This window comes from Lithobates pipiens, unplaced genomic scaffold, assembly GCF_037356315.1.
Source record: "Lithobates pipiens isolate NorthernLeopardFrog02 unplaced genomic scaffold, aLitPip1_a1.2 Scaffold_19, whole genome shotgun sequence".
In the NCBI taxonomy this organism is placed as follows: domain Eukaryota; kingdom Metazoa; phylum Chordata; class Amphibia; order Anura; family Ranidae; genus Lithobates; species Lithobates pipiens.
In genome coordinates, this window is record NW_027507764.1 from 72156138 (window position 1) to 72180508 (window position 24371).

Below are 24371 nucleotides of genomic sequence, written 5' to 3' on the forward strand. Positions count from 1 at the left end.
CGGACAGGCCCACACACGGGCGGACTGTTCGCTCAAACACAGTTTCAGCGGACAGTTTTTCGGAATTTCCGAAAGACTTTGTCCGTCCAACTGTCCGCTGAAACTGTCCGCTGAAAGCCCACACACGAGCGGACTGTCTGCCCAAACACTGTTCAGCGGACAAGGTTGGGCGGACAGTCCGCCCGTGTGTACGCGGCCTTATTGATGTTTAATTGATTTTTATGTGGGTTGGTGGTTGAGTGGGATTGGTGTTTTGTGTGGGGGTGGAGGTGGGTGTATAGGGGGGGGTGGGGGGTAGTGTGTGTGGGGGGGGTAGCGTGTGTGGTAGTGTGTGTCTCGCCTACATTGTCACAATATAGTGTGCATTTGGTCTGACTTTTTTTTTTTGTCCAGAAAATGCAAAGGTATACCCCAGACCCCTTTAAGGAGGAGGCCTTCCTCTCAACATTTCTGGACTTAATTGAGTCTCACAGTAGTCTTTGGGATTCAAAACACCCCCAATATTCAAGCCGTGCTGCCCGGAAGAAGACACTGGAGACAGTTTTGGCGTTTGTGAAAACCCGACTCCCCCAGGCAGACACTGACTTTGTGAACGCCAAAATTAAGAACCTGCGTAGCGTGTATAGGCGGGAGCGCAGAAAGATCCTAGAGTCCCAAACATCAGGATCAGCAGCAGGTCAGGTCTATGTACCTAAGCTGTGGTATTATGACAGGCTGCGTTTTCTGGATGACACGTCAGAAGCCAGGCAGTCACTTTCGACTCTTCCGTCTACCCGTCCCTCCACCCTTCCCTCCGCCTCAGGTGAGCCATCCCTGGAAGATCCAGACCCTTCCTTGCTGGACGAAGTTGATGCACCCAGCTGGAGCCAGGTATATTTTCGTTTCTAAAGTTTGGATTGCTCAAATATTAATGCTGTAAAGTTCAATGTTTGAATTGCTTCCAAATCTAGGATTTCATCACAAATTAAATTAGATAGAAGGATACAGCAGTTTACACAAATGTGGCTCAAATCTTGGTGAACTGATGGAAAAATGGTGGTGTCAAAATGATAGCCTTTTGTATTTCAAGACAAATGTATTTGCAAGTGAGAACTGTAAAATTGTTAGTGATTGATGATTTCAAAATATAGACATATTTTATTTATTGATTTCTTTGTTTTTTACACAGGATGAGCTCACCCAGGAGGAGGCCGGGACCAGTGGTATGGAGGAGGAGGCCGGGACCAGCCACACACAAGAGCTAGCTGGGCCCAGCAGGAGTCGGACTGAAAGCCAGGTCCCTCCCCTCCGCCTAGCCAGCAAAAGGCCCAGGAGGATGACCCGTATAGAGGAGGAGTCCTTGGCGCTTATACACCAAGCCACACAAGTTCTGTCCAAACCCCCCAATCCGGAGGAGGCCTATGCCAGTTATCTGGCTAGTAAGCTACTTGAAATGGACAAACCACAGCAAAACTTGTGTGAAGCAATATTTTTTGATGCCATCCAACGGGGTCTGAAGGGTGAGCTCACACCCACCACCAAGCTTTATAACGCAGACCCTACTGCTCCTCCTCCTCCTCCTCCTCCTCCTACCACATGTCCACCACCAGAGACACAGCCTCCAGCGACGCGTGGAGGGAAGGCTGGATGGAAGAGTCGCAAGTGACTGCCTGGCTTCAGTCTGCTCTGAAAGAAGACGCAGGCTGTTGTAGTACCACAGTCTGGGGACATAGATCTCATCTGCTGCTGTTCCTGGTCTTTGGGATTCTAGGACCTGGTTGTGCTCCCTATTTACATGCTACACAGGTTTGGAATTTTGGTGGCCACTCACTTGATGTGTGCCTGGGGGACAAAAGGCTTCACAAACGTCAAAATTGTCTCCAGTGTTGCCTCCCTCTTGATTTATTTTTGTTCTGAGGAAAAATAAAAATTTATTATTTCAAAAAAATATTGTATGTTTTTTTTTTTTTTTTTTTTTTTTTTATTTTGGCTTAAAAAACAAAGTTTATTTGTGAGTAGGCAGATACACGTCAAAAGACTCTGGGGGTTATTTACAAAACACACGTTCATGTTAATATAAATATGCTAACTTCAAGTGCAAATTTTAAAGCACTGCAAGTGCACTTGGAAGTGCAGTCGCTGTAAATTTGAGGCTTAACATTTGAAATGACACAATAAAGAGGGAAAAAGGTGGGACTTTAAATGAAGCGGCTGAAGTGTGAGGGTCAGAAAAAGGTAATTTAATTGAATTCATAATATATGATACAAAGTAAATTCATATATATACATACATACATACATGTGCCATAGTTGGGCACAAAATGTGTTATATGAAGACATCAAGGTGTATGTAGAGACACATAAAGTCAAAAAACATGTATAAACAATAAATAGTATGTAGGGCAACAGCATAGCCTAAAAATGCCTCAGGGCGACATATCCGGTACCTATGTTTGTAATCACATAATGTAAACATAAATGTACTGAATTAATATTAAAAGTAACGTCGGGACGTAGTAAATATCACTGTAGCATCAAATGTAGCTCTACGCATTTCGTGGATGTATTCTCCACTCATCAGGAGCAGATGCGACAGATACCTGTAAAATATATGGATATGGTAAACCACACTCTGTATAGAGGGGAATAGGTACAGTACATAGAGTGCTTTCAAAAGAGATTAACTAAGCATATCTACCATCCCCGGCAGCGAACACAGCAAACAGCAACTGGTCCATGGTGCGTCTTTTACATGCTCACTTACGTTCATATACATACTTTGTTTTAGAAACGTTCATTTGATGATCCATATACCAGCACTGTTAGCACATGGAACTCATCTTCATACCCAGGCACCTGTTCACTATACCCATCGCCCAAATATGCCGCCTCAGCTCCCGGGGGGGGCAATGTGTGCCTCCGACGCACCATGGACCAGTTGCTGTTTGCTGTGTTCGCTGCCGGGGATGGTAGATATGCTTAGTTAATCTCTTTTGAAAGCACTCTATGTACTGTACCTATTCCCCTCTATACAGAGTGTGGTTTACCATATCCATATATTTTACAGGTATCTGTCGCATCTGCTCCTGATGAGTGGAGAATACATCCACGAAATGCGTAGAGCTACATTTGATGCTACAGTGATATTTACTACGTCCCGACGTTACTTTTAATATTAATTCAGTACATTTATGTTTACATTATGTGATTACAAACATAGGTACCGGATATGTCGCCCTGAGGCATTTTTAGGCTATGCTGTTGCCCTACATACTATTTATTGTTTATACATGTTTTTTGACTTTATGTGTCTCTACATACACCTTGATGTCTTCATATAACACATTTTGTGCCCAACTATGGCACATGTATGTATGTATGTATATATATGAATTTACTTTGTATCATATATTATGAATTCAATTAAATTACCTTTTTCTGACCCTCACACTTCAGCCGCTTCATTTAAAGTCCCACCTTTTTCCCTCTTTATTGTGCCAAATACCGGGATGGAGGCGCTAACCCGTGCCTCATTTAAAGTCCCAAACTGCTTTGTCTACTGTTACAGGGATGGGAGCGGCTGGGGATTTGGATTAGTAGTGCTCCCCTGCTATCCATGTGTTAGGGTCATTCTTTAGATGTCCATATGCCCTACAGGGATATGCACATCGGGTACAGCCAAGAACGGACTTGGCCTATTGGTGTATGTTGACAACAAGTCTACTAAGTATTTAATATGACATCTCCGGTACAATTCCTATGGTTATACATGAATACTCATGTCTTTTAAATTATGCATGTCTATGTCTCTGGTGGTGATCTGCATTTGGTTGCTGGTAACGTTGGTGGCGTTGGTGGCCCCTTTCCCTCACCTATGGGAGCTGCGATGCACATTGTGGGCTCCTCCCCCTCCTCCCTGTACATTCATTTTTATGTCCGGGGGGTTCGGGTGGTTGTCCCTCCGTGCATCGGCGCCACGGTTTACGCGCCATGCGCGTCACGTGGGTTTCTTTTTTTTTTTTTTTTTTTTTTTTTTTTTTTTTCGCGTCATCGCGCTGACGCCGCAGGTACCACCTATGTGACCCTGACGGGGGTGTTTGGTTGGCGCCAATTGCTGGGCGGCTCCACCTGCTCGAGTGTTGGCGCCCCTCCCCCCCCCCCTTAGTTCACACACGTGGCGCTGGCGGCTTGTATTTGGGCTTTCCCAGTTGAGGATGGCTGTTGACACAGCCGGTCTCCTCCTATGGTTCCTGCACACCAGTTGATTTCTTACTGGGTGATGCTAGGCTTTCAGCTATCGGGTAGGTGCAATTTGGTCCTGGATTCACTTTGGTTGTTATTTTTATGCCTTTGTTTGCCCTCCTTTGTTATATCACTTCATATTTTATCATATTTTTATCACCCATACACTCACTTGTTTTATATTTTTACCCTCTCACTACACTCACTTAGCTCTCCCTTTGCTTTGGCTCACTTCATCTCACACCCCACACTCCTACTACACTGTTCATCTTTTTCATACCTTTGCAGGCACATCACAACCAACATATATGTCTATACTTCATCCTCTAGTTTTCACTCGCATTGCTCCAACACTCTTCCTATATTTTATTTCCACACACTCTCATTCCCATACACCATTTCTCATCATCATGTAATTTTTGTAGATTTATTTTTTCACCCCACACATCCACAATCCTTTTTTAGTTTATTATATTTCTTTTACATGCTCACTTACGTTCATATACATACTTTGTTTTAGATACGTTCATTTGATGATCCATATACCAGCACTGTTAGCACATGGAACTCATCTTCATACCCAGGCACCTGTTCACTATACCCATCGCCCAAATATGCCGCCTCAGCTCCCGGGGGGGGCAATGTGTGCCTCCGACGCACCATGGACCAGTTGCTGTTTGCTGTGTTCGCTGCCGGGGATGGTAGATATGCTTAGTTAATCTCTTTTGAAAGCACTCTATGTACTGTACCTATTCCCCTCTATACAGAGTGTGGTTTACCATATCCATATATTTTACAGGTATCTGTCGCATCTGCTCCTGATGAGTGGAGAATACATCCACGAAATGCGTAGAGCTACATTTGATGCTACAGTGATATTTACTACGTCCCGACGTTACTTTTAATATTAATTCAGTACATTTATGTTTACATTATGTGATTACAAACATAGGTACCGGATATGTCGCCCTGAGGCATTTTTAGGCTATGCTGTTGCCCTACATACTATTTATTGTTTATACATGTTTTTTGACTTTATGTGTCTCTACATACACCTTGATGTCTTCATATAACACATTTTGTGCCCAACTATGGCACATGTATGTATGTATGTATATATATGAATTTACTTTGTATCATATATTATGAATTCAATTAAATTACCTTTTTCTGACCCTCACACTTCAGCCGCTTCATTTAAAGTCCCACCTTTTTCCCTCTTTATTGTGCCAAATACCGGGATGGAGGCGCTAACCCGTGCCTCATTTAAAGTCCCAAACTGCTTTGTCTACTCAACATTTGAAATGAGGGGAAGCTCTGCTGATTTTGAACATGCAATCATGTGTAAGCTAAAATGCTGGTTTGGGTATCTATCTATCTATCTATCTATCTATCTATCTATCTATCTATCTCTACTTGCATAGTCCTGCTTGGCCCAAAAAAAAATGCAAGTCCATCTTGTTTCAAACCCCCCACAAAAAAAAAAAATATATATATATGACAATAGTAGTTCCAAAAATATATAGTAATAGATAAATTCTATATTTTTTTTTTCAGAAATAAAAATATATATATAAATTTTTATTTTATTTTATATATATATATATTTTTTTAAGATAGACACACACACACACATATATATATATATATATATATATATATATATATATATATATATATATATATATATAATTTTTTTTGTCTTTTTTTTTTTTTTTTTTTTTTGGAGGGTTTTTTTATGTTTTGTTTTTTAATTTGGAATATATTTTTTCTATAATTGGAAGATTAATCATAGGATGAGGATGAATAAAAACATGTAGTATAACTCTGTGTGAATATAAGCAGCAATGCTACTTCACTTTTCTTGCATTACGAAGAAGAAAAGAACGGGCTATATTAAAAAAACACAAAATTAGCAGCATGACAAATATGCTAGCTTCAATGCGAACACTAGTTTTACAAGACCGAGCGCTTCCGCCCTGTAAATTCTTTCTGAGCATGCACGGAACTTAGTTTGACGAACAAGCCTACACACGTGCGGACTGTCCGCTCAAACAAAGTTTCAGCGGACAGTTTTTCGGAATTTCCGAAAAACCTTGTTCAGTGGACTGTTTCCGCTGAAAGCCCACACACGCGCGGACTGTCCGCCGAAACACTGTTCAGCGGACAAAGTTGGGCGAACAGTCCCCGCGTGTGTACGCGGCCTCACAGATAACTAAAAGGATTAATGGTGTCAGTGGGAACTTATCTGAGAGGCAGAAATTGCTCATTGCTTAAAGCGAAGGTCCACCCTAAAATGGACCTTCCGCTCATCGGATTCCTCCCCCCCTCCGGCGCCACAATTGGCACCTTTCAGGGGGGAGGGGGGTGCAGTTACCTGGATAATCCAGGTAACTGCACCCACTTCCGGGCTAGCTCTCTGCGGAAAGGGGCGTACATTACGCCCCTTTCCGCAAGTGCCCGCCCCCTTCCGCAAGTGCCCCGCTGCCTGCTGGGAAACACACAGATCCCAGAGGCAGCGGGGACCGTCCTCATTGCGCAGCGCGGCTCGCGCATGCGCAGTAGGGAACCGGGAAATGAAGCCGAAAGGCTCCATTTCCTGATTCCCATACCCAAGATGGCGGCAGCAGCACTCGAGTGTCGATCTAGAGATCGGCTTCGGGTGCCGACATCGCGGGCGCGCTGGACAGGTAAGTGTCACTATTTTAAAAGTCAGCAGCTGTTGTTTAACCTGAAATTAGAATGTGGAATGAGCAAGATGTAAGCAACTTTGAGTGTGGAATAATTGTTAGAGGATTTAAACACACAATAGTCTGTAAAGTTTTTGAATGATGGAGTAAAAACAAGACACATCCAGGGTACTTCTGGTCTAAGAGTGAAAGTTGGATGAGAATGGATAGACTGATCACTCCATAGCTCTACAGTAGTGTGAAGGAAGACATCGCTGAACAAATGAACAGGCTGCAACAGCCTTTCCTAAAGCCGCGTACACACGTAGCCGTCTGTCCGACGTACTTAGTCTGGTGGACGTCCGCCAGACTGTCTGTCGAAATTTCCGAACGGGCTACTTGCCCACACACGGCACTTTTTCAGCGGACTAATACGGCGTACTAAGTCCGCCGTACTAACTCCGCCGTACTTTCGAAATGAACGGACTCGCCCACACACGCGGAGGAAAGTCCGGTCATTTCGAGCGCGTCTCCAGGTAGGCGGGGCCCGCAAAGGAGACGTTGCTGGCCCCGCCGCCTGGTATGGACTTAAAGGGGAACCCCAACGCCGAAAAAAAATTGGCGTGGGGGTCCCCCAAAGTCCACAACAGACCCTTGTCCGAGCACGCTACCCGGCTGGCCAGGAAAGGGGGGGCGAGCGAGCGCCCCCCCCTCCTGAGCCGTACCAGGCTGCATGCCCTCAACATGGGGGGGTGCCTTGGGGAAGGGGGGCCCCGCGGCCCCTCCACCCCAAAGCACCTTGTCCCCATGTTGATGAGGACAAGGGCCTCTTCCCGACAACCCTGGCCGTTGGTTGTCGGGGTCTGCGGGCAAGGGGCTTATCGGAATCCGGGAGCCCCCTTTAATAAGGGGGCCCCCGGATACCGGCCCCCCACCCTATGTGAATGAGTATGGGGTACGATGTACCCCTACCCATTCACCTGTAAAATAAAAGTACAAAAAAAAACACAACACACAAGATAAAATAATTTATTGCACAGCTCCGGGGGTCTTCCGTCTTCGGGGGTCTTCTCGCCGGACTCCTCCGCTATCTTCTTGTAACTCTTTTGCTAGCGGAGGAGTCCGGCTTTCTTCCTCGCCGCCGGCCTCTTCTCCCGACTTCGGGGGTCTTGTCCCCCTCTTCGGTTCTTCTGCCGGGCCACCGCACCTTCTTATAGCTCTTTTACAGGCGGTGGCCCGGTCTTCTGTCGCTGCCGCCGCCGCCGCCTTCCGTTCTTCTTCTTCTCCTTCTTCTCCTGGAGATGTTGACTCGACGCTCTCTCCGGCCACAATGCCAGGGACGCGCTGCGCAGCCACTTATATAGGGACAAGGGGCGGTGTCACATGGCTTTATGTCACATGGGTTGGTGTCACATGGTGACCCCGCCCCCTTACAATGTCACAGTCCCCATGTGACATCAACCCATGTGACCAACCCATGTGACATAAAGCCATGTGACACCGCCCCTTGTCCCTATATAAGTGGCCGCGCAGCGCGTCCCTGGCATTGTGGCCGGAGAGAGCGTCGAGTCAACATCTCCAGGAGAAGAAGAAGAAGAAGAAGAACGGAAGGCGGCGGCGGCGGCGGCGGCGGCGACAGAAGACCGGGCCACCGCCTGTAAAAGAGCTATAAGAAGGCGCGGTGGCCCGGCAGAAGAACCGAAGAGGGGGACAAGACCCCCGAAGTTGGAAGAAGAGGCCGGCGGCGAGGAAGAAAGCCGGACTCCTCCGCTAGCAAAAGAGCTACAAGAAGATAGCGGAGGAGTCCGGCAAGAAGACCCCCGAAGACGGAAGACCCCCGGAGCTGTGCAATAAATTATTTTATCTTTTGTGTTGTGTTTTTTTTTGTCCTTTTATTTTTATTTTACAGGTGAATGGGTAGGGGTACATTGTACCCCACACTCATTCACATAGGGTGGGGGGCCGGTATCCGGGGGCCCCTTATTAAAGGGGGCTCCCGGATTCCGATAAGCCCCTCGCCCGCAGACCCCAACAACCAACGGCCAGGGTTGTCGGGAAGAGGCCCTTGTCCTCATCAACATGGGGACAAGGTGCTTTGGGGTGGAGGGGCCGCGGGGCCCCCCTTCCCCAAGGCACCCCCCATGTTGAGGGCACGCGGCCTGGTACGGCTCAGGAGGGGGGCGCTCGCTCGCCCCCCCTTTCCTGGCCGGCCGGGTAGCGTGCTCGGACAAGGGTCTGTTGTGGACTTAGGGGGACCCCCACCCCGATTTTTTTCCGGCGTTGGGGTTCCCCTTTAAGTCCATACCAGGCGGCGGGGCCAGCGACGTCTCCTTCGCGGGCCCCGCCTACCTGGAGACCCGCTCGAAATGAGCGGACTTTTCTCCGGGCGTGAAAAGTCCGCTCATTTCTAAAGTGCGGCGGACTGGCATACACACGGCCGGATTGTCCGCCGAAATGCGAGTCCGACGGACAGAATTTTGGAAAAACCGAAATTCTAAGTCCGCCGTACTGTCGGGTCAAAAAAGTATGCCGGAGGCTACACACGGGGGGGATTGTTTGGCGGACTTGAGTTTGCCGGACTTTTCCACCGGATTGTTTGATCGTGTGTACGCAGCATAACCATTTTACCCCAGGGGAACTCTTAAAATAATTTTCAGGGCTTGGGGAACCCCTGATAAAACCCATTCATTGGGTGTCAGTGGGAACAATGCCTCTTACTTTGGTGGTCAGTCAGAAGAATGTCCTTTTTTACAGTGGTGGCAAGAATGGCCCCCTTACAGAAAGCTATAAAGATCACTGGTGTCATACCACTGGCTCCTCCAAGTGGCATTGGCTCAGAACTATGTAGGCACCAGCAAATAGGAGGTAAACCAGCCACAGCTCAAGGAACCCTGGAGGAACCCTGGTTGAGAATGGCTGTGCTAGAGCAACAGAACACAATACTGGTTATTCCCATTAGCCAAGTTCAGAAAATGATGCTAACAATTGGTATGAAATCAATAAAATCTGTTGATTCTGTGCTATGAAGATTTCAGGCTAAAAAGCATGTAGAAATAAAATACGAAAATATCTGCACGCAGGCTGACTCGTATAATAATGAAAAGCTGCTAGCACATTTGCTGGTCACAAATAAAAACAATAAAAGATGAAAAAAGCAGCACTTTTCATAAGTGATTTAAAGTGCACAAAAAAGTCCCCTTTCCTTAGGGAAAATTGTAGCTTGACAGGGTGAGAGGAACAGAGGAACACAGGAGCAAAGATCCAGTTAGAGATCGCTACCACCACCATCTGCACACACAGGCAGCCTTTTACCAGATGTAGTTGGCCACCCCACTACAGAGGATCAAACATACACATAAGCAATCCTCAGGCAGCTTCAAAGACAGTCTCCTTCCCAATATCCCGCCATGGGCATATCCATCCAAATCCTAATATTCATGCCAGAGATGACTGTCATACAAGCACATCAAGGTCCGCAGTGTATGTCTCACAGAGAAGTTTCTGCTCCCCAGTCTGTCATGCACAGAGACCTGGTTCCAGGATGGAGCCCCACCCTTGATACGGACCTTGATGTGCTTCTGGGACAGTCATCTTTGGCGTGAATATTACAATTTCAAGGGATTCGCCCATGACGGGATATCAGAAGAAGGGGACTGTCTTTGGAGTTGCCTGAGGATTGCTTATGCCTCTGTAGTGGGGTGTTCAACTACATCTGGTAAGAGGCTGTAAGTGCAGATGGTGGTGGCAGTCTCTAATCTGGATCTCTGCGCCTGTGTTCCTCTGGTCACCCTGTCAAGCTATAATTTTCCCTAAGGAAAACACCTTTTTTTTTTCTACTTTAAGCACATTAACCCCTTTAATCCCCAGGAAGATTCCCCCCTTAATGACCAGACCATTTTTTTTCCATACGGCACTGCAACGTTTTAACTGACAATTGCATGGTCTTGCGATGCTGTGCCCAAATAAAATTTACGCCCTTTTGTCCCCACAAATAGAGCTTTCTTTTGGTGGTATTTGATCTCTGCAGTATTTATTTTTTGCGCTATAATGAAAAAAAGACCAACAATTTTGAAAAAAAAACTATATTTTTTACTTTTTGCTATATTAAATCTCCCCCAAAAAACAACAAATTTCTCCCTCAGTTTAAGCCAATATGTATTCTTCTACATATTTTTGATTAAAAAAAACACAATAAGCGTATATAGATTGGTTTGCACAAAAGTTATATGGTCTAAAAAATAGGGGATAGATGTATGGCATTTTAATAATTTTTTTTTTACTAGTAAAGGCGGCGATCAGCAAGTTTTAGCGGGACTGCGACATTGCGGTGGACAGATCAGACACTTTTGACTTTTGACTTTTTTTGGGACCATTATACAGTGATCAGAGCTAAAAATAGTCACTGATTACTGTATAAATGTCCCTTGCAGGGAAGGGGTTAACACTAGGGGATGATCAAGAGTTAAATGTGTGTTTCTAACTGTGGGGGGGGGGGGGATGGGACTGACTGAAGGAGGAGACATATCGCTGTTCCTAATTACTAGGAATCTGTCTCTCCTCTCCTGTCAGAAGGGGGATTTGTGTGTTTACATACACAGATCCCCATTCTGGCTCGCGTGGCTAAGTTCGTGGGTAGCTGGCAGACATCGCAGCTGCCGGCCACGCGCATCGGCTATGAGTCTTGAAGGAGCCGACGTACCCATATGGCGATTTGCGGGAAGGAGCCAGCCTGCCACCGTAAATGTGCATAAGCTGGTCAGCAAGTGTTTAAATCACTTATAAAAAGCATGTAGGCCGGAGCAGTCTACTTTCTCCACTGCAGGTGGCTCTCTTCCACAGCAGCACTGCAGTTGGAGTGGAAGTCAAGAAGAACATGGATCCTCTATGGTTTCCTGGGTCAATGGGGAAGCGATCCCATTGGATGTGGTCGTCCCATGTAAAACCAGCTATGACATATGACTCCAGCAGCCATCTTGGGTCAGGCAGAGCATTTTTAAGGCCCTGGCTCCCAGGCTTAGCCCGCATTTTGTGAGTCGGTAGAGTAGGGACAGGTGCTACGCCTGGTAGGGACAGAACTAGTGGCAGGGAAAGGTCCCTGACGAGGAGGGAAAGCGCAGGGATCACAACGTCTCTGGATATCTGGGCAGGAGACGGCCAGGTCACACCCTGCCCCTGCTCTTTACACACTGCTGGACCTGTGAATATTCCCAGTTAGGTTATCTTTCTTCTGGGTTTATTGTGAACTGTCTTTGCATTATTTCCATACATGTTCTTTGATCTCACTTGGACTGTGTGTATTGTTGCCCCTGCGCCCCACCTACAAATAGGGGCCCTATCAGATAGTAAGTGTACCTTTTGGCCACTGCTTAAAATTCAGTGATGGTCAAGTTCCTTATCCAATACTGTGTATGAGGAACACTATTACCTGTGCTTTATTTTTGCTACAAACAAGCACAGTAAGGTTCTTTTGTGATGTAATATCGTTCGGAGGCATCAGAGCTTGTAATACATTCTCAGGGAAGACGCTTATGTTTTACTGTTCTCCATGAAGACTCAAAGACCAGCTTCCCACCGAGATCCGCAGCCGGCTCTCCTGACATTAACAAAAGATGAACAAGACAGACAGGAGTGGATTGTATCCATTACTATGTGCCCTGTGATTTCATTTCGGAATCACCCATTGTGAAGGAATCTGCAGAACACAAGTTTGTTTTGATATATAATACATAGACATCAGATTGCAGTAATAGATGGCACGGCTCCTTCTGCGTTTCACTATAAAAGCACATATTGCGTAGGAACACACCAATAAAGTTGGATGTGACAAGTGCATTTTTTTTATCAGATTACTCCGTAATAGTTCAATACAACAACTATTACACAAAGCTGCGGCTGGATAAATCAATAAAATTAGGACAGACAGGGACCAGTTTAAGCTACTTGGTGCAATTTACTTTGATTTAATAGGGTCTCCTGGAGAAAGTCTGAAGGAGAAGCCGAGCAGTTTTACCATTTCAGTTTCTGAAAATAAATTGAAGTCGTAAAGAAAAATACACAGAGGTTCCGAAAAAAGAAACAAAATTCAAAATGTTGGCACGGTGACATTGTCTTTGACCAAAAGCAAATCTGTAAAAAATACTATTGTTCCTCATGTCAAGAATACCCAAACGTGCTTTCAGCGGTAGATTTTGCTGAACTTGAGTTTCTGCAGTTGTTCATTAATGGGGAATTCAAGTTTGTTTTAAATAAAATGCCCTTTTAAAGTGACCCTACAAGTCTCTAAAAAACAAAATTGGTTGTTAACCCTTATATATACCCAGTGAAGTGAATTGACCGATACACAGAGATGATACAAAGCCTCCTACATAAGTTGTACCTAATTATCTGCAATCTGCTCTTCTCTACATCTGTTTAACCGCTTGCAGACCAGCCGCCGCAGTTTTACTGCGGCATGTTGGCTCCGCTGCGCGAAATCACATTTATGTACGTGATCTCATAAGGCTTGGATAGCAGGTGTGTGCGCGTGCCCGCTGCAAGCTCTGTGAGTCCGACAATGGCTCCCGCGGACTCGATGTCCGTGGGGATACCCGCGGTCGTCTCACGGAGAGGAAGAACGGGGAAATGCTAATGTAAACAAGCATTTCCCTGTTCTGCCTAGTGACACCGATCACAGCTCCCTGTAATCGGAAGCGGTGATCAGTGTTGCGTCACACACAGCCCCTCCCCTTCACAGTTAGAATCACTCCCTAGGACACACTTAACCCCTGCAGCGCCCCCTCCTGGTTAACCCCTTCACTGCCAGTCACATTTACACAGTAATCAGTGCGTTTTTAATCACACTGATCGCTGTATAAATGTGAATGGTCCCAATATAGCGGCAAAAGTGTCCGATGTGTCCGCCATACTGTTGCAGTCATGATAAAAACCGCTGATTGCCGCCATTACTAGTAAAAAAAAAAAAAACTGCCATAAAACTATCCCCTATTTTGTAGACACTATAACTTTTGCGCAAACCAATCAATAAATGCTTATTGTGATTTTTTTTAGGGCCTAAACTGAGGAAAAAATGTTTTTTTAAATATTTTTTTGCAGGCTATTTATTATAGCAAAAAGTAAAAAATAGTGAGTTTTTTTCAAAACTGACGATTTTTTTTGTCTATAGCGCTAAAAATAAAAGCCGCAGAGGTGATCAAATACCACCAAAAGAAAGTTGTATTTGTGGGAAAAAAAGGACATCAATTTTTTGTCAGTTAAAGTGACGCAGTGCCAAATCCCAAAAAGTGCTCTGGTCTTTGGCCAGCCAAATGCTCCGGGGCTGAAGTGATTAAAGCGGAGTTCCGGCGAAATGTATTTATTTTTTTTAAATTGATCCTAGCATTATTACAAATGAAATGCAAAAACGATTATACAATGATCATGATCGATTTTGCAAAAATATACATTTCTTACTTATTTTCTGCCTCCGTTTGTGGCTGTTGCCATCATGATTTTTGGGCATGTGAAGCCTAAGCGAGATCTCTTCCTGGATTCGTTTTGGAGAGGTGCATGCTGGATCTCACGCATGCGTGATTCACCTGCTGTAGCGCCGATTGTTTCTAAAGTTGCTATAACAACGGGAGGTGAGGGAGGAAGGTCCCTCCCTGTTGTTATGGGACCTTCCCCTTTTGTCACAGTACTGCACACAGACTCCTGTACTGTACACAGTTGAGGGAGGAAGTGACGAGGAGCTCCGCAGCCCAGAAAGTGGCAAATGAGGAGGACTACATAGTAGTGCAATTCTGGTAAGTTTTTTTAAAAAAATTCCTCCAAATGTTTTTTTTTAGGTTTAGAGGAGTCCGATTCTGAAAAAAAATTTCAGGGTGGAACTCTGCTTTAAAGTGCAGAATTTATAAGCTTGTTGATAATTCAGAAAAAAAAAGGTTCAGAGAGCTGAAGCTTAAAGTGGAGTCACCCCCCCCCCCCCCCCCCAAAAAAAAAATCATTAATATTCCTAAACAAAATAAAAAAAACGTTTAAACTCACCTCTAAATGGCTGTTGCTAGGGGGTCCCTCGTAGTCTGCCTCCTTCAGTGCCTGGGCTGGTGACATCACTTTCCCTTGGCGCAGGAAGGCCTCAGCTCTGCCCCCTGCCTCCTGTCAATCATCTGGGACACATGACAGGTCCCAGGTGATTGAGTGTCCACTCACGACGCGCGGCGTCGCTCGTGCATGCGCAGTGGGTGCCTGGCTGTGAAGCCACAGCCGGGAGCCCACAGTCTCAATGCCGGCGCCACCGAACAGAGGGGGAGATGAGCGGGGCTTTGATCCCCCGCATTGCTGGACCCTGGGACAGGTAAGTGTCCAATTATTAAAAGTCAGCAGCTGCAGTATTTGTAGCTGCTGACTTTTATTTTATTTTTTTTTTTAAATGGGCACACCACTTTAATGAGGAGAGCTCTAAGCCCTTGTACACCCGGTCGGATATTCCGACGGAAAATGTCCGATCGGACCGTGTTGTTGGATAATCTGACCGTGTGTGGGCTCCATCTGACTTTTTCCGTCAGAATGTACGACCAACAAAGTTTGAGAGCTGGATATAAACTTGTCCGACAACATGATCCGATAGGACTTTTTCAATCATTTGTAGAGCATTCCGATCGGACAAAGTGGCACGCATGCTCAGATCAAATTACGAGACCAAAGCTATTGGCTATTAGCCTAAACGTAGTCCCGTCGTAACGTACAAACGCCATCACGTTCCGAACGATCGGATTTTCCGACAACTTTGTCTGACCGTGTGTATGCAACACCAGTTTCAGACAAAATCCGTCGGGAAAAATCCATCGGATTTTGTTGTTGGAATGTCCGACCGTGTGTACAAGGGCTAAGAGCTGATTGGAGGGAAGGGACACACCCTCCTTCAGACTGCACACAGGGGCAGAGCTGGCGCTGTCAATCTGCCGGAGGCCCCTCCCCTTTCACCATTGTTCACTTGGTGTCAGGAAAAATAGTCAAGATTGATTCATGCTGATAGCAGAGTAACAAAGCAGCAGGCAGAAATGACACTCAGTGCTCAGTACTCAGACACTCACTGACAACAATGATAGAGCATATTGTAGAGTAAACAGTGTGCTGTCTTCGATCGTGTACCAAAACATATACTGTATGACAGTCATCATCAACCCTGTCCTCAGGGCCCACTAACAGGCCAGGTTTTATGTTTTACCTTGGGGAGATGCAGACTAGAATACTGCAATCACTGAGCAGAAAATGATATCACCTGTGATGTATTTCAGTTATGTTACAAACCTGGCCTGAGGACCAGGTTGAAGACCACTGCTGTATGACATAGCTGAGTATTCAAAAATAAACCGTGATAAATCCAATATTCGGGTATATGGTTAACTGGGACATGAGTACCGCTTGGCTCTATAAACATACAATCAAGTGTACAATGTAAAATGTATAGATAGCCTCTACAATCAAAATTAATAAATGAGTAAGATCAAGGGTTGTACCATCATACAGAATTCTAGGAAATAAGGGGTTTGGGAGCCTGGTCCCCAGCCAGGTCTCACCAAGGAAGCTAGGGGGCAAATGGACCATTTCGGTACAATACAATGAAGGTAAATTCAAACATATGAACAATTGTGTAAAATAGTACAAAAGTTTATTGATACATAATACATGACAGAAGTGTACAATATGAAAATTCTAAACAAACATTATGAATTAAAGAGGAAGTAAAGGCAAAAAAAAAAAAATTTAATAAAAAATGCACCCTGTAAGGCAAAGGCATAATGAGCTAGTATGCATAGCATACTAGCTCATTATGAATAACTTACCTGAGAACGAAGCCCCCCCGAAGCAGTCCTCCGTCTTCCTCTTCGCAAATGCCATGTATTCCGGAGCGACTTCCGGGTCTCGCGGCTCTGGCGCTGTGATTCGCCGGAGCCGCGATGACGTCACTCCCGCGCATGCGCACGGGAGCCGACACTCGCGGCATATCGCCGCGATCTGCGGCCTGCCCAGTGTGCCTGCATGCACTGGGTGCATTTGGAAAGTCCGGCGGACCTCCGCCAAAAGTCCGGCGTGTTTTCCGTTCGTGTGTGGGCAAGTCCGCTCGTTCAGAAAGGATAGTCTGATCGTCCGCCGGATAGTCCGATCGTGTGTACGGGGCATTAGAGTACTGCTTATGTATAAGCAAATAATGTTGTGTCAGCCCGGCCGCCTGCAGTACAATCCATGCACCTTAACGTCACACCAATAGTTCCTGGCTGACGCATTTCCCTTCAGAAGGCATCAACTGGGATTGGGGGCATACATTCTCCCACAGAAATCCATGATGGGGTTCAATTCCTCCCATTGACACCATTGATGGGAAGCTATTATTTCCTCAGACACAAATGATAGAACACAAGTCCTCCCACAGATACCAAGGATGGGACACTATTCTTCCCACTGATACCAAGGACGGGACACTATTCTTCCCACTGATACCAAGGATGGGACACTATTCTTCCCACTGATACCAAGGACGGGACACTATTCTTCCCACTGATACCGAGGACAGGACACTATTCTTCCCACTGATACCAAGGACGGGACACTATTCTTCCCACTGATACCAAGGATGGGACACTATTCTTCCCACTGATACCAAGGACGGGACACTATTCTTCCCACTGATACCAAGGACGGGACACTATTCTTCCCACTGATACCAAGGATGGGACACTATTCTTCCCACTGATACCAAGGATGGGACACTATTCTTCCCACTGATACCAAGGATGGGACACTATTCTTACCACTGATACCAAGGATGGGACACTATTCTTACCACTGATACCAAGGACGGGACACTATTCTCCCACTGATACCAAGGATGGGACACTATTCCCCCCACTGATACCAAGGATGGGACATCATTCTTCCCACTGATACCAAGGATGGGACACTGTTCTTCCCACTGATACCAACTATAAGGCACCATTCCTTCTACTGATACCAACACTTGGGGCTTTATTCCTTCCTTCAGTGTCTATAGCCACTTGCTAACTATTTACTCTCACTGACCACCAACTCTGGGGCATTTTGCCACTTACCACTGAATCTGGTTATTGTTATTCCCACTGACACTGGAGCATTTTCTACTCCATTGGCCACAAACTGACCCCATAAAGTCATAAGTATAATGAACAGTTTTTTTGTTTAGAATTTTGGGGGATTTCTGCATTCAAGTATATGTGAACCTTGTAAAGAAATGTATTCAGTTCAAAATAGAAATAAAAGGCAAACATATACAGTATATATACAGAAAAATGTACACTCACTTCAACGTGAAAAATCTATGCATAAAAATGTTATTACTAGATTTATATAAACATCAGGGTAGGGTAACTGTAATGCCCCGTAAACACGATTGGACATTGATCAGACATTCCGACAACAAAATCCATGGGATTTTTTCTGACGGATGTTGGCTCAAACTTGTCTTGCATACACACAGTCACACAAAGTTGGTTGGAAATTGCGAACGTCAAGAACGCGGTGACCTACAATGCGTACGATGAGCCGAGAAAAATGAAGTTCAATAGCCAGTGCTGCTCTTCTGCTTGATTCCGAGCATGCGTGTAACTTAGTGCGTCGGAATTGTGTACACGCGATCGGAATTTCCGACAACGGATTTTGTTGTCGGAAAATTTGAGAACCAGATCTCAAATTTGTGCAACAGAAATTCCGATGGAAAATGTCTGATGGAGCCTACACATGGGAGGAATTTCCAACAAAAAGCTCCCATTGAACATTTTCCATCTGAAAATCCGACAGCGTGTACGGGGCATTAGTGTTCTCCACAGATAGAAATTGAGGGGTGTTAAGTCCGGGACTCTCAATGGTGCGACTACTGAATACTATACATTCAATTTGGGTTTAAAAAAAGGTCATAGATAACAACTGTTGAAGTGTATATACATTTTATACATTTATGTATATCTCTGTATATTATAAATATCTTCTTTTCTTCTGTTATAAGTGATCACATAATCTCTGTTCTAAGCTGCATAAGTGGCTTAAAGAGGTGTGTGTGTATGTGGGGGTGGGGGGGGGGGGGGGGTTGAACAGCAGTACATTGATCTTCCCAGTGAATGACTGCATGAGAGGGGTGTGTCAGCAAAAGTTTGATCATTGGAGGACAGGCAGGATGTTCTCTCAGTGCAGCCAGAAATGCACTGGAATGGATGTGCTTATATGCCTAGCATGGTCAGTCTGAAATAGGAAAACGGGGGGACTGGCAGGATTACCAGGTATTTCACAGAAAGTAAGAAATACAAAGAGAACAGGATACTTTTTTTTTTTTAACACAAGTACATGGTACAGCATGTATATGTTAGAAATATGACATTTTGGGGTAACACGCTCTTTAACCACTTCCCACCCGGCCAATGCATATATACGGCCGGGTGGGAGCCGTCTACTCCTGATAGGACGTTCAGGAACGTCCTTCATAAGTAGCGGGATCGCGCGCGCGCGCGTGCCCGTGCAGCGGCGCGATCCCGATGTGCTCGTGTCACCCGGACACGGCACATCTCAGATCGGCAGGAGGGCTCTGTGATTGGCCTTCCTGATCACATGACGGCCGTGTCCAATCACGGCCATCATGTGATGTAAACAAACAGCCGGTTGCTAGGCAATCGGCTCTCCTCTCCTCACACGGAAGTCATCGCTGAGGAGAGGAGAGCAGAACGCTGCAGCCGGCTGATGATCAGTGAGTATGAGCTGCTTTTTACAGCTTTTTACTCACTGATCATCAGTCTAATGTCAACACACAACACACCACACAGTACAAACACAGTCCCCACATATGTCCCCAAAACACACATGTCCCCAAAACATACATGTCCCCAAATAATAAAAACACATGTCTCTAATAATAAAAACATGTCCCCCACATATGTCCCACTAAAATCACATGTCCCAATGATTATCTGCACACATATGTACGTGATCACCTGCACACATATGTACATGATCATTTGCGTACATATGTCCGTGATCACACAAACCAATTATTATACACTTAACGGAATTTTTTTTACCAAAAACATGTAGCAGAATACATTTTGGCTTAAATTTATGACAAAAATTGATTTTATTGGATTTCTTTTCAAATAGAAAAAAGAAAATATTGTTTTTTTTCCAAATTTCCGCTTTTTTTGCGCTTATATCGCAAAAAAAAAAAAACGGAGTCGTGAATAAATAACACCAAAATAAAGCTCTATTTGTGCGAACAAAATGATAACAATTTCATTTGGGTACAGTGTAGCATGACCGCGCAATTGTCACTGAAAGCGCTAGAGCGATGAAAGCTGAAAATTGGGCTGGGAAGGAAGGGGGTGAAAGTGCCCTGTATTATAGTGGTTAAAGGCTAAGTTCACCTTTTGGAAAAAATAATAAATCCACATATTTTTGCAGAAAACTATTATTTTTTCTCTCGGAATCTTACAAAGCATTGCACCCGTGATTAGTGGATTAAGAGTACAAAATCAGGATCCTGCAGCTAAGCCCTGCAGCTTTTATGCCCGTACCTCTGATATGTGTTGACTGTTTACAAGCTGCAGGGCTTGTGAATGAACTACGAGAGCGCTCATCTGCACCCTTGCAGTCCATTGAGAACTACAAGTTGTCCGCTGCAATGCATGATGGTACTTGTAGTTCTCTCATCCACAGATCACTGTGAATGAATGGCACATGGCCGTCTGGGTGGAGCCCCCCATGGCGGTGCTAGTTTAAAAATGTGGCAGCGAGTGTGGGGAGAAGAAACTCCCACCTGCTGTCAACATGTAACATGCTCTGAAAAGTAAAGTTATCCTTTACGCAGACAGGATTAGAAAATATTTGTTTGCCTGGAGTCCAACTTTAATAACTTTAAATGTTTTACTTTTTCATTTTTTTTGTTTTATTTAGTTTTTAGTTAAGCAAGGTTAAACTCCTATAGTTTATAATGTCTGCCTGCAGGTAATTGGCATACATACCACTGCGCTTGGTCCCCATGCAGAGTGGAAGATCACTGGTTGATGAATCCTGGTGATTGTCTGTTTTTCAGTACATTCTGCTGAATTCCCCATTGCCCTTCTGTCTGGGAAAACATATTAACTAAATAAACAGCTGAATGATTCAATATAATCATTAGAGCAGTAAGACTACCTGTCCTCCCTGCTTTACTATTAACTCATTCCCTTACAAACTCTCCTGTTACACAAACCATCTAATTGAGCTTTACCTTATTGTTATATAGGGATGAGCTCAATGTTCGAGTCAAACGTAAGTTGCTTTCATATTGGCCATGTATAGTGTGTGTGGTTGGAGATAGATTGAGCTAGATTAGGCAGGCAGGTTAGTTAGTTGCAGTGTATTTGATATATATACAGTCAGTGTAGTATATACAGTGCTTTGCAAAAGTACGCACCCCCTTGGCATTTTTTGTGTTTTGTTGCCTCACAACCTGAAATTTACATGGCTTGTTTTATGATTTGCATCATTTAATTTACAGAACATATCCACAACTTTGAAGATTTTTTTTAAATTTATTGTGAAGCAAACAACAATTAGGACAAAATTACAGAAAAAGTCCATGTGCATAACTAGTCACCCCCCTAAAGTCAATACTTTGTAGAGCTACCTTTTTGCGGCTATCACAGCTCCAAGTCGCTCCAAGACTCTATGAGGTTGCCAAATCTTACCACTGGGATTTTTGCCCATTCTTCCTTGAAAAACTGCTCCAGCTCCTTCAAATTGGATGGTTTGCGGTTGTGAACAGCAATCTTTAAGTCTGACCACAGAGTTTCTATTGGATTGAGGTCTGTGCTTTGACTAGGCCATTTCAACACATTTAGATGTTTCCCCTTAAACCACTCAAGTGTTGCTTTAGCAGTGTGTTTGGGGTCATTGTCCTGCTGGAAGGTAAACCTCCGTCCTAGCCTCAAATCACACACAGAGTGGTACGGCTTTTGCTCAAGAATATCCCTGTATGTAGCACCATCCATCTTACCCTCAACTCTGACCAGTTTCCCAGTCCTGACTGCTGAAAAAAATACCCACAGCATGAAGCTGCCACCACCATGGTGTTCTTTGGGTGATGTGATATGTTGGGTTATGTTGGGATACGTTGGGTTTGTGACCATCTTTTATGGTCAAAAAGTTACATTTTAGTCGCATCAGACCAGAGCACCTTCCTCCATACATTTTGGGAGTCTTCACATGCCTTTTTCGCAAACTCAAAACATGCCTTTTTGTTTTTTGCTGAAAGTAATGGCTTTCTTCTGGCCACTCTGCCATAAAGCTCAACTGTATGGAGCGTATGGCTTATTGACGTCCTATGTACAGATACTCCAGTCTCTGCTGTGGAACTCTGCAGCTCCTCCAGGGTTACCTTAGGTCTCTGTGCTGCCTCTCTGATTAATGCCCTCCTTACCCGGTCTGTGAGTTTTGGTGTGCAGCGGTCTCTTGGTAGGTTTGCTGTTGTGCCATGTTCTTTCCATTTGGTTATGATAGATTTGATGGTGCTCCTAGGGATCATTAAAGATTTGGATATTTTTCCAAGAGGGGTGAATACTTTGTATATATACTCTGCATTTAACGTAGACTATGGGGGTGATTTACGAAAGCCATCAGTAGAGGCGCGTGGTGAGGCGCAACGCACATTTCCATATTTATGAAATGGTGCGCTGGTAACAAAGCGTGAATTCCTCATTTACTATAGCGATCTCGGCGCACAGGAGAATGCAATCTGTGGGCCAATATGGACGGCGCATGGCATCTCCAAATCAATATTGACAGAAGATGGAGGTGTCAATATTATGTGTTGATGTGAGGAAGTTTGGTAACAACTGCCCAAGTAACAAATATGCCCAAAATAGAATGAGAAAGTAACTTTTTCAGAGAAAGCCTGCTGTGCCTGCAAGTACTTTTAGAACTGCGTGAGATCAGTGAAAGCACTGCGCATGCGCAAGCGGCTGTTGCGCTCGTTTACATGTGTTTGTTCACTGCGCTGCCAAAATCTTAGTAAATGTTAAGCAACATACATGCAATTGCGAGGGTTGAATGGGCGCTCCTCTAAACTTGACACTTTTTTTACGCTGGTTCACCATTATGTATTTTGTTAAGGAGATTTGCACACAGGTCATATTAGCATGTTGCCAACATTGCCAACATTGCCAACATGTGACATGCACCTTGTTAAAATGATGTCAAAAGACTCTCGCTCCTCTAGCTCCTCCTAAAAGGGCATTTAACCTCCCCCTCTAATGCATAAGATTTCCTTGGGCTAACTTTTGCTTTTAAATGGGAACTCCACACTCAATTCTCCAATGCTCTTGTCTCCTCCTCTAACCCCTTGGATTTCCATGGGATAAATTTTGCTTTTAAAGAGGAAGTAAACCCTGATGGGTTTACTTCCTCTTTTTTTCCCTGCAAAGGTAAAGCATAATGGACTACTATGCATCGCATAGTAGCTCATTATGTGTCACTTACCTGACACAGGAGCCAGCGAAGTCGCCGCTGTCCCCTGTAGTCCGCCGCATCCATCTTGCTGGTGGCGTCTCGCAGCTCCGACGAATCACAGCAGCGCAGCCGCGATGACGTCACTCCCGCTCATGCGCACGGGAGTCGCGTCTCGCAGCTCCGCCGCTTCCATTCGGCGAAGCCGCGATGACGTCACTCCCGCGCATGCGCACGGGAGTCGACAAATTAGGCAAATCCATTCTTGGACTTGCCGCATTTAGTGCGCCTGCGCGCCGCTGTCTACGGCGCATGCGCCGTAGACAGCGGTGCCCATTTTCGGGCAAATATCTCCTAAACCATATAGGTTTAGGAGATATTACTTGGACCTACAGGTAAGCCTTAATCTAGGCTTACCTGTAGGTCCAAGTTGTTTGGAAGGGTTTACTTCCTCTTTAAAGGGGAACTCCATACTCCATTCTATTCTCCAAAGGCGGTAAGCTGCCTTCACCAATCCAAACCACATCTTTTTTCAGAGCATACAACAGGGCCAGCTAGGAAAGGGGCGAGAAGAGCGATGGCCCAACCCTCTCCTGAACCATACAAGGCCACATGCACTCAACATAACTGGCTACCTTTGGGGCATGTTGGGCTCAGCCCAATACCAACCACAAAGCACCTTATACCCACTAGTTTAAAGGAGTTTTCTACATTCCGTAAGTCCCCCTGTCTGCAGCCCCCCACAACCCCAGCCTAGGGTTGTGTGGAAGAGGCCCATGTCCCCCTGAATATGGGAACAAGATGGTTGACTTTTGGGGTGCCCAAGCCCCTCCTGCCCCCAAGCACCCACCCCCCTTCATGGGCTGGCTTGCTGTGTGTTTGGCTAGGGGCTTGTTAGTGTGTGTGGGAGGGACACAAAATTTTTCTGGTTTGGGGTGGTATTTTTCATTTTTCTAATTTTAAGCCTTAACAGACCCAAATGGCCTTGTATGTATTGGGGGA

The 24371-nt window shown here is 45.1% G+C and overlaps 1 long non-coding RNA gene across 1 annotated transcript in view; it reads right to left on the reverse strand.

The window, feature by feature from the left end:
- LOC143998206 (uncharacterized) overlaps positions 1-21004 on the reverse strand; it is an 85119-nt gene extending 64115 nt beyond the window's left edge. The window contains exon 1 of the long non-coding RNA XR_013277781.1: positions 20906-21004. This is a non-coding gene — a long non-coding RNA (uncharacterized LOC143998206). The remainder of the gene's footprint in view (positions 1-20905) is intronic.
- Positions 21005-24371: the final 3367 nt, after the last annotated feature.